Here is a 12,748-nt window from a genome sequence, read left to right on the forward strand (position 1 = left end):
TTTGATAATTTCGAAACCAGTATCATAATTTTTTTCCTGATTCATTCCTCGCACATGGATCCATGGTTTAGATTACCAGAATTTTATTTTTTCACTGCGCCTTGAGGGTACCGGCATTCCAGCAGATGACGATAATTTCTTCTTCTTCTTCTTCTTCTTTTTCTATTACCCAACTAGGGTTCTTAAATTGGGTGGGTTTCCATTGTGGACATATCCAACGTGTCTAATTAACTGACCATGTCACCTATCCCATTAGGCCTAAATGAAAAATGTTAGTGTGTGACTAATTTGTTACTTTTCGATAATGTTAGTGACTATTTTGTTATTTTCTTCAAGTCTAGTGACTGAGTTGTAAGTTTTCAAAGTTTAGTGACTGTTTTGTTATTTTAATCAAAGTTTAGTGTCTATTGGTGTACTTTATCCTTATTTTTATTTTTCAAAAAATATTTTTACAATTGTCAGGTGTTTGGTTAAGGAAAAGAAGTAGGTGATTCGAAAATCTAATATGTGTCAAATGGAATTTTTTTTGTAAAGTTGAAATTTATGAAGACATTTTATTTTATCCACACTGCAGCAAAATTAACTTTTAGCGGCGTTTTTAAGGTCTTTAGCGACGCTTAAAAGCGCCGCTAAAACTATTTGCGGCGTTTTTACAAGCGTCGCAAAAAACACCGCTATAGACGGCGCCACTAAAGTTTGTGGCGTTTATTTTAAAAAACGCTGCTAAAGGTCATGACCTTTAGCGGTGCTTTTCCCACAAACACCGCTAGAGGTCTTGACCTTTAGCGGTGCTTTTCCCACAAACGCCGCTAGAGGTCAAGACCTTTAGCGGCGCTTTTCCCACAAACGCCACTAAAAGTCATGAAATTTTTAAGAAAAATAAAATATTATAAAAGTCATGAAAAATATAAAAAATTTAAAATTGAACCTAAAGGTCTATACTAAAACTATTTTCTCCATCCACGAGACTTAAACCCTAAACATTACTCAAGCATGGAGCTACTTAGACCTAAAAAGTTATAGGTATGTGTATTAATAGTACCCTATTATTCTCACCACAAATAATAAATAAAAATTATTCTGAGAGTCAGTCAAAAGTACCACAAGCTCCAAAACTTAAAACCATACAACAAGAACCAGTTGTAAGATATGGTTGTTTTCAAAGGATTGTCCCACAAATGCAGGGCAAATTTTTATGAAGCAGAAGCAAGTAGCAATTAAATATAATAATAGTGTATAAATAAGTACATAAATAAATAATATAAAGTGCAATTCTTGGTAAATGATATATGCCTCGAAAGGTAATAAAAAAAGAAGCTTTTGTAGGCATGAATAATAGCAGTAGTAGCTGTTGCAGCCACAGCTGCAGGAGCCATTTTCTCCATAGACCTCAATCCAAGTATGTATTCTTTTTTTTTCACCCCTGCAACCGGAGGCTATCAAAGCCCTCCAAAGATTTTCTTTTATGTTTTTTCGAAAATAAAAATCGAAATTCCCCAGATTTAAACACCAACATCACCAATAACAAATAGTAAAAGAAAATCCAACATCCCCATTTGTAAAAAAGGAAAAGAACAAAGGAAAATAATTCGGTAAATTCGGAAAATAACAAATAGTTTCAATTACTTGCTAGCCCACCATGAGCACTGACGGTTGATCCCTCATTGTTGAATAGCTGAGGCTGATTACTGAAGTCCCCATATGATGGTCTACCAGCATCAGAATCTTCAGGGTTACTTGCACCACTCTAGTTTGCAGCTCTCTGATCCAATGAAATATTCTGAACACGAGCTGCTAGTGTATCCTGACCAGACTTGGTAGGGAAATGAACAGAAGGCGGCATTATCCATCGCATCCAATCAATCCGCTTCCTTACTTGGTCACCCTAAAATGTGAAAGCAAAAGTGATCAAAGCAAACCATACCACATAATTTTAGTCCTATCTTCTAACAAAACTATTAATTAAGCATAAAAAATAAAGACGCATGCAAGTCTTGATGGTTGATAAGACCAGGCATTTCAATATTGATAAAACATACATCCCAAGATTATCAAATATAGAAAGTACTTGTACTTCCACAACTGTTGAACTTTGCAGAGCATTCGTTATCAGCTGAATATTATCAGTCAAAAGTGAAACCTGAAAAGGAGAAGCCATAGAAAATATGCCACGTTTGTACAGCAAGCATTAAAATTTAGAAAAGAAAATTGCTTTGGGAAAGCAAAATCACTACAAGCTTATCCAACAACAAATTTCGAAACCAATGTTGTTAAGGGCGCAAGATGCACAAAGTGCAAAGAAAAAGCACGTTTATGTGGGATGCCTGTAAAATAAGCTTAAGATGTACAATTCTGATTAAAAAACACAAAATTGATTTGGTATTATCTACAAAACATGCAATCTTTTTCTTTTAATCATGTAGGTCAATATGCACTATTATCTCCTTGCCCATGCTTCTTGTAGAATACTCAAATACTAAGAAGTAGAGAAGTTGATATTGTCCCCATTTTTACTAGCAAAGAGAATTTCTACCATGTAGACATTTTTTATGAATGTTGCCCTACAAAACAGCATGCCTAGGTGCATCTAGCGAGTGCCTAACCAAATGGTCTTGGTTATAGGGACTTGACGCTCGATGTTTTTTTAGGTTTGACGCTCTTTGTTATTCAACACAAAGGCACAAAACCAAGAAAATGATGGTCACTACCTGATCTGGAAAGAAATGACATAATCACAAAAGCTCAATTTCCAGAGGATGATGGTAGATCACTACTATATATAGGACTAACATCCAGAAGATGATAGTTGGTGCATTGTTATGTTCCAAGTCTGGGATCAAATCACCATACAATTAATAGAGAACTCAAATTTGAAGAAAGGTTTTTCCCTTATTTCAATTCCAAATTTTGCCTATGGTTGTTTACGTTGGAATGGATTTACTGAAACTTTCGACTCATTTTATTCATTAATAATATTCCTCTTAAATAGAGGTTTACAATTTAAAAAACAAGATGCAAAACCACAATTTCATGTTCTACCATGAAAAAGAAGATAAGAAAGCTAAGTATACTAATTTATAAGGAAAGTTTATTTAAACTAACAAGGGAATTTTAAGAAATAAAAATGAGACGCAAATCTCAAGAAAATCATAATCAGATCTCCTAACATGCACTGTGTTATACCTTAGGCAAAAGGTTCAAATGTGATATGATCATTCCAATAAAACTTATGAGTCATAATATGAAATACTGGGAAAAAGTCTTCGAGTAACATTTAAGACAACATGCTAAGAGAAAGCATATGACAGAGTACCTAGAGAGATTCTTTGATGTGTTTCAACAAGAACTAGCAGCAGGTGTGAAACTGAAGACTAGGTTTCTCAATTCTTTGAATTTTAATTTATGTTCTTAGAAATAGAAAAATAGCTTGAAAATCCAGTAGTTACGTGTTTCTCGAATTTTAATTTATAGAAAATTTTGACAAAACCTAAAGTGCAAAATTCCACAGGCTTTCACAGTTTTGAAATTCTCTTAAAACACACAAATGACAACTGCATAAACTTCAATTAAAATAGGTTTGCTTTTAATGATAACCACATAACTTGCCTCAACAATATGGCAGAGAAGTCTGCAGGTGCAGATGTTATAAACATGCATAACGCTAACAGATGAAACTAGCTCTAAGCACAGGAACTACACAATCAGGCATGAAGCTAGCTCCACATTCTGAAAAAAAAAACTCACCTTTTTGAAGCCGGCTATTAATTTAATAGGAACCCAGCCCTGGTCATCCATGTTCTGCCTCAAGTAGGTATCCTTAATTAGATTTTCATTACTGCAACAAAGAAATAGGCAGTTAGCTTTGTGGGTGACATCAATACCAAGATATGCCCGCTGAATTAACGAAGTTGACCTAAGTCACCACGCAAACAAAGCATTACCTGAAATAATAATCTATCTGATTCACTATACTAGCATGCAACTGATTGTCATGAGGCTCAGGGGCTGGGAAAAACAGACTGCAAATATAACAGACTACAGATAAGTGATCTTGTTTTCCATGTCTTCGAGAAGCTTCTCGCGTTCCTTGAGAAGAAGGGTTTTAGCATCAATGCTTTGAATTGTTTCCTCGATAACAGATTCTACAATCATATTTACAAAGCATCAAAGAATTGAAGATTACGATTAGTAATTTGTTTCTAATGAAGCGTTTATCGTTAAAAAGAAATTGAGAGGGAAAATACCCAAACGAGAGAGCTTTAGCTTGGCGTCATCCAAATGGGAAATTTGGGGGCAAATTTTGAGAGTAAAAGGAGCTGAGAAAGAAGATGAGAAGCGGGTAACCAAACTTTTTTTTTCGTTGTGAGCGGGATTTTGAAAACGGGATAAAAAATAATAGTGTTTTGTGGCGTTTTTAATAAAAACGCCACTATAGTCCAATTTTTTTGTGGCGTTTTACTCAAAAATGCCATTACTGCTCAATTTTGATTTTTTTCATTTTTAACATATTTTTTCTTATTTTTTCTTATAAATTTTTTGTGCTGACATTATCATTTTTTAGAATTTTTTTTAATTTTTGAATATTAAATTTTTTAACTGAAATATGAACTAAAATATTAAATATTAAATTTTTAAGTTTTTTATTTTTTATTTTTAATTTTTTGAAGATTTTTTTAATTTTTAAATTATCATATAAAATACAAAAGGAAACTTTAACAGAAATAAAATGAAATCGATGAATTAAAAAAATACAAAATGACACAGTAATACAAGTATTATTCTTTTAGGTATAGTCCGCTTTAGTTGTTTAAATTTTTATACAAATGACATTTAATTATATGTATACACCTAAATTTTAATAGAGATACATCTTAGAATTATATATGAATTTCGGTTTAATGTGTAATTGTAGACGTGAAATTCTAATTGTGGTTTAAATGTATAGTTAAAACTTTAATTTTGATTTAATCTTACAAATTTTAAAAAATAAATACATCAATATATTTTTCTATTGGATAAATATAAATATTTATGTATGCAATATATAAATATAAAATGATGTTATATCAATAATTGAGTTAATAATTTACAAGAACTGGATCAAATTAAAGTTCATGTATACAATTGCACACTAAATCATTGTTAGAAAAAGAAACATTTATCGGGGATTTTGGATTTTGAATTGGGGAAAAAGGGGTGATTATTTTAAAGATTCGGATTTGGGAAAATGGGGAAATTATCTCTTACATAACCATAAATCATAATCCCTAAACCCATGATCTATAAACCTTAAAATTATAACTCATACACTTTAAACCCTAAACCCTAAACCCTAAACTATAATGATAATTAATTCAATATTTTAAAATTAATACTATCTCTTTTATAATTATATAAGAAAATATTTATCATATAATTAAAAAACACTAACTAATCTAAATCCTAAACTCCTAATCCCTAAACCTTAAACCTTAAAACATAAGCCCTGAACCATGAACCCCTCACCCTTAACCCCTAACCCCTAACCCCTAACACTTAAATCTTAAACCCCAACCCTTAAACGACCTTTAAACCATAATCAAATACATTTAAAACAAATACATTTAATATGGGCCTCTTGTCCAAGCCCAGCCCAAAATGAAATTGTTAAGCCTGAGCACGGCCCGGCCCGGCCCATATTAATTTTTTTAACTTATTTAATTAAATAAAAAATTTTAAAATATAATAAATCATCAAATACATTTAAAACAAATATTAAAACAAGAAACAAATAAAAAATGATATTAAAACAATTATTAAAACAATAGACAAATTGAAAATATAATAAAAAGTGATTATATTAAAATTAAAAATAAAATATCAATATGATTAAAAATAAAAAAATATATATTTATTATATAATTTGGGCCGGGCCCGGGCCAAAAAAGTTTTACCCAAGCCCGGCCCATTTTCTAAACGGGCCTCATTTTTTTACCCAAACCCATATTTTGGGCATATATTTTTACAAGGATTATATGACTTTTAGCGGCGTTTTATCGAAAGCGCCGCTAATGCTCTGGTTTTTAGCGGCGTTTTACCAAAAGCGCCGCTAATGCTCTGGTTTTTAGCGGCGTTTTACCAAAAGCGCCGCTAATGCTCGGTTTTAGCGGCGTTTTAACAAAAAACTCCGCTATTGCTCTGTTTTTAGCGGCGTTTTTGGTAAAACACCGCTATTGCTCCGTTTTTTTATAATTTTCGTGGCTTTTTTGATAAAACGCCGCTAAAAATGCCGCTAAAGCCCTATTTTCCTGTAGTGCCATTTTTTACAAGCCTTCCTCTCTTTCTCTCTCGTTGGTAAGATTCATCTTTGCTTTTCTCTTATAGATTTTCTTCATATTATCTAAGCATTTGAACATCACTTCTTTTATCTTATAGATTTCCTTCATCTTTGCCTCATATTCCAGTTTTGATAATTTTTTTTAAAATTTTCCCTTGAGTCTCTTTCTATCTCATGTTTCTTGATAAACATGATCTTTTTTCTTAGTTCATGTTTTATAATTTGATATTTTTTTTATCCATAGATTTTGAGTTGTTTATATTGTTTTTTTCTATATATACTTAAAACCTTGTGGATTTAATGCTCTAAATCAAATAATGCTCTAAATCTAAATCTTTTTTTAGCTTACCCTCTTTACCATAGTTTGTTTATCTATTATGGGGTTTTTTTTACCTAAAGTGTGGACGAATTAGAAGATTTGCATTTACAAATAAATTATTTACATGAGAGTAATGATGATGGAATTGGAAAGGCTAAAAATGAGCCAAGATTGGACACAAAAGAGTCACCTAAGTTGCTATTTTCATTTTCAATAGAGTCTAGGAAACAAGTTTGTGAAGTTGAATTGAGTGAGAAAGAAGTTAATTGTCTTATGCTAATTGTTGAAACATTTATTGAGGAAGTCAAGCAAATTGAATCAAGTAAAAATGCTTAAAGATATGGGTGGTTACTATGTTCAATAGTTTCGAATCTTGTAGAAAATCTTGCTTAATAGAAAGAAGTAAAAGCAAGCATACAATTGAAGCCTCAAGAAAATGAGAACATCAATGTAGAGCAAGGTTTTGATATATTGATTAGTATAAGTCATAGTTTTAAGCTTGCAACTTTGAGTTTAAAACTATGTTCCAGTAAGAACAATTTGGTTGGCTCAGAAACTTTCGTAATCAAGTGTTTCCAGTTGGTTAATGGAGCCTAAAGACACATTGATTTTGAAGGCTAGTACTAATTTAGTTTGGAATTCAATAGCATCCTAATAAGTAAATTCTCAAAGAAGGGACTAAAAACAAAGAGAAAAACCATTGAGGCATAAGAAACTTAATTTAGGCAAAGCATTTTCTTATTTATATTTTGTTTAGAAAAATAAGCTTTAAAAAACCATTAATGAAAATTTGTTTTTCTTCAAGTGATACACGTTTCCCTATTCAAATTTTTGGTTACTTGATTTCACAAGTACCAAAACTTGGACTATAGGTACTAATTCCCACTATGAGGTTTTGATACCTTGGTATGAGGTACCAATACCTCATACTAGATTTCTATATTTAAGGCTAACAATGTGTAGCTAACCTTTTCCAAATACATACAAAAACACACTACCATAAGTCAAAACCTATATTAGCAAAATTGACATATTAAAACATGTCTATAACATGTAAATGCATGATCAAACATACTTCAAATAAAAAATTGACCTACTATGTAATTAAAAAATAACTTGAATCTACACGTAAAACATCTGAATTTCTTAACAAGTGATAAAAATTAATACATCAAAGTTACCATTAATGTAAAACATGTACCAAATATGCCAAATGACCAAAGCAACATTTAAAACCAAATCAAGTATTCCAATGGACCGATTAAGTACATTCTATGACTTTTATAAAAGCAAAAAAATACATTACAAGCCAATCAATCAACTAAGATCTCCAAGTAAGATGTTACTATACATGAATATTCACTCTCAAATCCTTGTAACATGTGCATGAAACATAGATTCATAGGTTGAGCTTTTCCACTAAAGCTTCGTGGTGCATATCCAATTTGTAGTATACATTATGAATAAGCTATTATGCACACAAAACAAACATCAATGTATAAAAATCGCAACATAATCAAAAGGCCATTTAAAGCATCATATTAAAACCATTGCATTTCCACTTTCCATCAAAAAACATTATAGCATTTTTAATTTCCTTGCACAATTTAGGCCAATATGATGATTCACGAAAAATTTAACATAACAAATTCCATCAACATTACTTACTAAAGTAGTTCCCTTCTTAATTGAATGTGGAATTATAAGTGAATACACGAATATCCAACCAAATCCTCGAAAATTTCTACGTAAACACAATAGAAGATACATAATATAATGAATCTTCTATGTATGTATTGTTGGATTTTCTAACAGCCGATTTTAGGCCTAGTCAGAATAGTGGTTTCGGGACCACAAATTTGACAAGGAAAAATTTATTATTATTATTATATTTTTATAGTATAAAATTCCACGGAAAGATCTCGTGAAAATTTCGTTCGAAAATTTTGACTTTTGGGCACTCAATTTAGTCAAAAAGACTAAAATGTAAAAATTGCAAAAGTTGAGTTCCAAATGTTAGAGGTGTCCAATTATTATGAAATTTGAAATTGGAGGTCCTTAAGTGGTAATTAGACCATTGGTTAATTTTTTGGACAAAATTGGACATGAAATATGTGAAATAGAATATTTTTAAGTTAGGGGCATTTTGGTCATTTAGTAATTACAAAGAATTAAAAACAAAATAAAAGCCAAAATTTCTTGTCCATCTTCTTCCTTGGCATAATTTTACATGAAGAAACCATGGCTAGGATTTTCGAAGCTTCCAAGATTGATTGTAAGTCCGTTGTTGCTTCATTTTTAATGATTTTTACATTTTTGAAATCCTCGTAACAAGGTCTACCTATTTCTACCATTTATTTGAGTTATGATGAAGGTATAGGGTTTGAACCATGTTATAAAGTTGTGCGTTTTGATGTTTAATGGTAGACTATGCATGTTTATGATTGGAAAAACAACTTTTGCTAAGTGATTTTCAGTGAAAACGCTTAAAATGACTAAATTGTAAAAGTTATAAAATATGTAGTTAAAGTGTGTTCTAGTGGAAATTTTGGGCTGTTGTAGTTATGAAAATGGTTCGGCTAGGCTTAAAGTACAAAGAAATTGAATAAATTTCATTTTACGAGCCCAAGGGCAAAAATGTAATATGATAAAGTTTAGGGGTAAAAACTAATTTTTCCATAATATGAATTTTGGGTCACAATGAATAATATGACTAATAAATAAGCTAAATGTGATATTTTAATCAAGGAAAATGAGGTTTGGACCTAGAACGAGGGAAAAGCGCGTATTTGATGGTTAGATCTTTTTGGTATCGAGGTAAGTTTGTATGTTTAATACGCATTTAACTGTACATTTATAAATGTTTAATTGATATAATTGTGACAAATTCCTTATTATTAAAATGAAATATGAATGCTACGGAGTACAATATTACGGAAATGACCATGAGATTTTATGATACACTATGCAGTGATATGATCTAAAATATGTTTATGATACTTGATGACATTGTGATGAGCTGCAATTTCATGTTTAAATATGATTATCTTTATTATTATCATTATGAAGAATTATGTGATTAATCATTATCATGAGTTATATGAAGACGTGTAATTAAGGAAATCCCGTTTGAACCTTAGAAATAGTTTACAATACAAGTGACATGTCACTAGGAACTATGTGATCTGTGTAACACCCCTATCCCGTATCCGTCGCTGGAATAGGTAATGTAACATCCTGATTTTCGGGTTTTTCACGATTCCTGATATTTTAAGTAATTTTCTAAAATTTGGTATGTGATTATGGAATTCATAATTTGGGTGTGTAAATGGGCTTATGGAAGGCTTATGAGTTAGCCAAAACCCGGTTGAATTTTTAAATTTTGGACTTAGGAGTTAGGGGTTCTGGCTAGGTGCCCTTATATTAAGTTGTGGGTAAAGTGTATCACAAAAAGAGCTTTGGTAGAGTGGCAAGGGTGACGCCACTAAGCTCCTAAAAAGGTTGCGTGTGGAGCATAAGGGAAGACCTGGGATCGATTCCCTGTGTTGGCAAATAAGAGTATTTATTTTTATGTGCAGGAAGGGTAAGTGTTGGAACCTAAGTGGATTCTGTAAGAGGAGAGTTGGATCAAGTCAAACGCATGGATTAAGGAGGGATAAGGGGAGAGATTTTAGGGATTTGAGAGAAGGATAGAGCTTAGCCGTTTGGAAGGGGTTAGAGAGGGGAATTCGGCAGAAGGGTATTAGGTTAGTAATTTCAGCATTAGGGTCTTAGCTGTGCCATTTTCTCCTTTGTTTTAGTTTTTCTCTTCTTTTTCTTCCCTAGCCAAATCTACCATCCTTCCTCTCATCTTTTCTCCCTTTTCTTTTTCAAAATCCAGCCTATTACTTTCCTCTACTCATTTATTATTTCTTTCTTTAATCTCTACTTCTGCCGAAATACCGCAAAAAGCCGAAATCAGTGAAGATAGGTGGGTGCCGATTCCTTGTGACCAGCAACCTTTTCTTTCCTTTTCAATAGTTGGCATTCAATTCCTTTACCTTTTAGGCATCCGGATTCAAGAGGAGGAAGACTGTGGTAAGTGTTCAAACTCTAAACAATTCCTAGCGTAACTATGGCCAAAAGCCGAAACCCCTCTAGTTTAGGGAGGTGGCCGAATATGGGTGTAGGCCTTATGGGGTCTTCTTTTAATATTTTTGGTTTATTTATTGAAGGAGCAGCAAGGTGTAGTGTCGACTGGGAGTAGCTTGGATCACCGGAGTGGCTAGACCTAGTCATCAATCGCGACAAAGGTAAGATTCCTAAGGCCATTATGGATGGTGGCCGAATGTGTAAGTATTAGTATTAGATGATTTGAGGTTTGGTTCAATTATGGGAAGCTGATTATTAACGATGGATTATAGGAGAAATCGTGTAGGAGATCTCGTCGAGGAATATCGCCAAACAGGTGTGTAACGAACCCTTTTTCATAGCTTAAAGTGATAAATGTCGAAAAGCCGAAATGCCGAAATTCTAGCATTTCGAGGACTTGTGAGCAAGCGAACTCTCACCAGTTAGTTAGAATCGATGAGATGATGATCGAGAACAATGGAAACGCTAAGGACGTGTTTTTTGGCGTTCACGGTAAGTTGGGCCTCGAGGGGCTGAATTAGGTTCCAATAGGCTTTCGGGCCCATTTGGGTAAATTTGGTAGGAAATGGAAATCTGTTAAATTGCATGTTAAAACTGTTAATACTGTTATGGATATAGGCTAAATGGGCCTAGATGACAGAATCGGATAAGTAGGGCCCATTAGGGGTTTTTGGCCTAATAACTCGATTTCGCTAAAAATGGGCCAGAGTCACTGTTTGCACCCATGAATTGTTTGTAACCGTTAATGAACGTGGAAACCCTAATTTTTGGTAAAATTACAAGATTGCCCTTATAATATGAAAATGACCATTTTGCCGCTAGGTAAAAATGACCATTATACCCCTAGGGTTTATATATGAACTTAATGCATGGGATTTTGATAAACACGATATGTATAATATGCACATGACATGTATGATATGCACATGATATGTCTGATATGCACACGAGATGTTCATAAATGCATTGGGTTGGGTTTTTATATGGATGGAGGAAGTGCAAAAGGGCTTATGCCCCAGTTATTAAAAGGGCTTATGCCCCAGTTATTAAAGGGCTTATGCCCCAGTTATTAAAGAAGGGCTTTGCCCCAGTTATTAAAAGAGGCTAGGCCTCTAGTTATATGATAAAGCAGCTATGCTACCAGTGGAGAGTTATGGCGGGGTGGGTCGAGTTAATCCCCACATGGTGTGTTGGTTGGTACGGGTGGAGAGTAGTGGATGGTGGGTTGAGTAGCCTCCCCAAATGGGTTGCATTCTTTCATTGACATTACATGTGACATAAAAATGGGCCTTTGGGCCGTGCCGTTTACAGTAAAGGCTTCGGCCCAGTAATATGAAATATGAAAAGGCTTCGGCCCAGTGTTATGAATTATGAAATATGAAAAGGGCTATGGCCCAGTACATGTTGAGATTGGTTTTGGGCTTAGACCCAACAGGCTGTTATTGTTTTGGGCTCTGAAAGGGGCTTGTTGCACACTGAGTTTCCAAACTCACCCCCTTTCCTTAACCTTGCAGGTGAGCCTTGATGTGGGGACTTGGGCCGGATGGGATTCAGAGTAGCCACGGTGATTGTCTTTGGACTTTTAAATAAGCGTTGGTTTTCATTAGATTCCCTTTAATTATTATTTATTTTTGGGTTGTAATAAGGCCATTTTAATTTTCCTTTTATTTCTTTTCGGGATTATTTTAATTTTAATAACTTCAAACTTGGTTGATAATTATTCAAATGGGCTAGACTTAGGACGTGTTTTCAAAACGATACTTGTTTTCAAAAGAGTTCAACACCACGATTAATCGATTTATCAAAGTCGTTCACTTAAACAAATTTAAACTCGATATAACAAAGTGTGGCTATGGTTGTGGGCATGTCTAGGATTGGATCCAATCAAAGAGCTTGGTACTTAAGCAGCCTTCATGGCTCACCTCCTCTATCTCAAATACCTACCTGGTGCCCAGCTTCCATACACCTTGTTAACTCAACAA

At 33.3% G+C, this 12,748-nt stretch overlaps 1 long non-coding RNA gene across 1 annotated transcript; it reads right to left on the minus strand.

The window, feature by feature from the left end:
• Positions 1-1,087: 1,087 nt before the first annotated feature.
• Positions 1,088-4,138, minus strand: LOC107933939 (uncharacterized). The gene is made up of 3 exons (XR_005901732.1): positions 3,942-4,138; positions 3,745-3,835; positions 1,088-2,140 (listed from the first exon to the last, which is right to left on the minus strand). It is a non-coding gene; the product is annotated as an uncharacterized lncRNA (long non-coding RNA).
• Positions 4,139-12,748: the final 8,610 nt, after the last annotated feature.

Source organism: Gossypium hirsutum, chromosome A09 (assembly GCF_007990345.1).
Source record: "Gossypium hirsutum isolate 1008001.06 chromosome A09, Gossypium_hirsutum_v2.1, whole genome shotgun sequence".
NCBI lineage: Eukaryota > Viridiplantae > Streptophyta > Magnoliopsida > Malvales > Malvaceae > Gossypium > Gossypium hirsutum.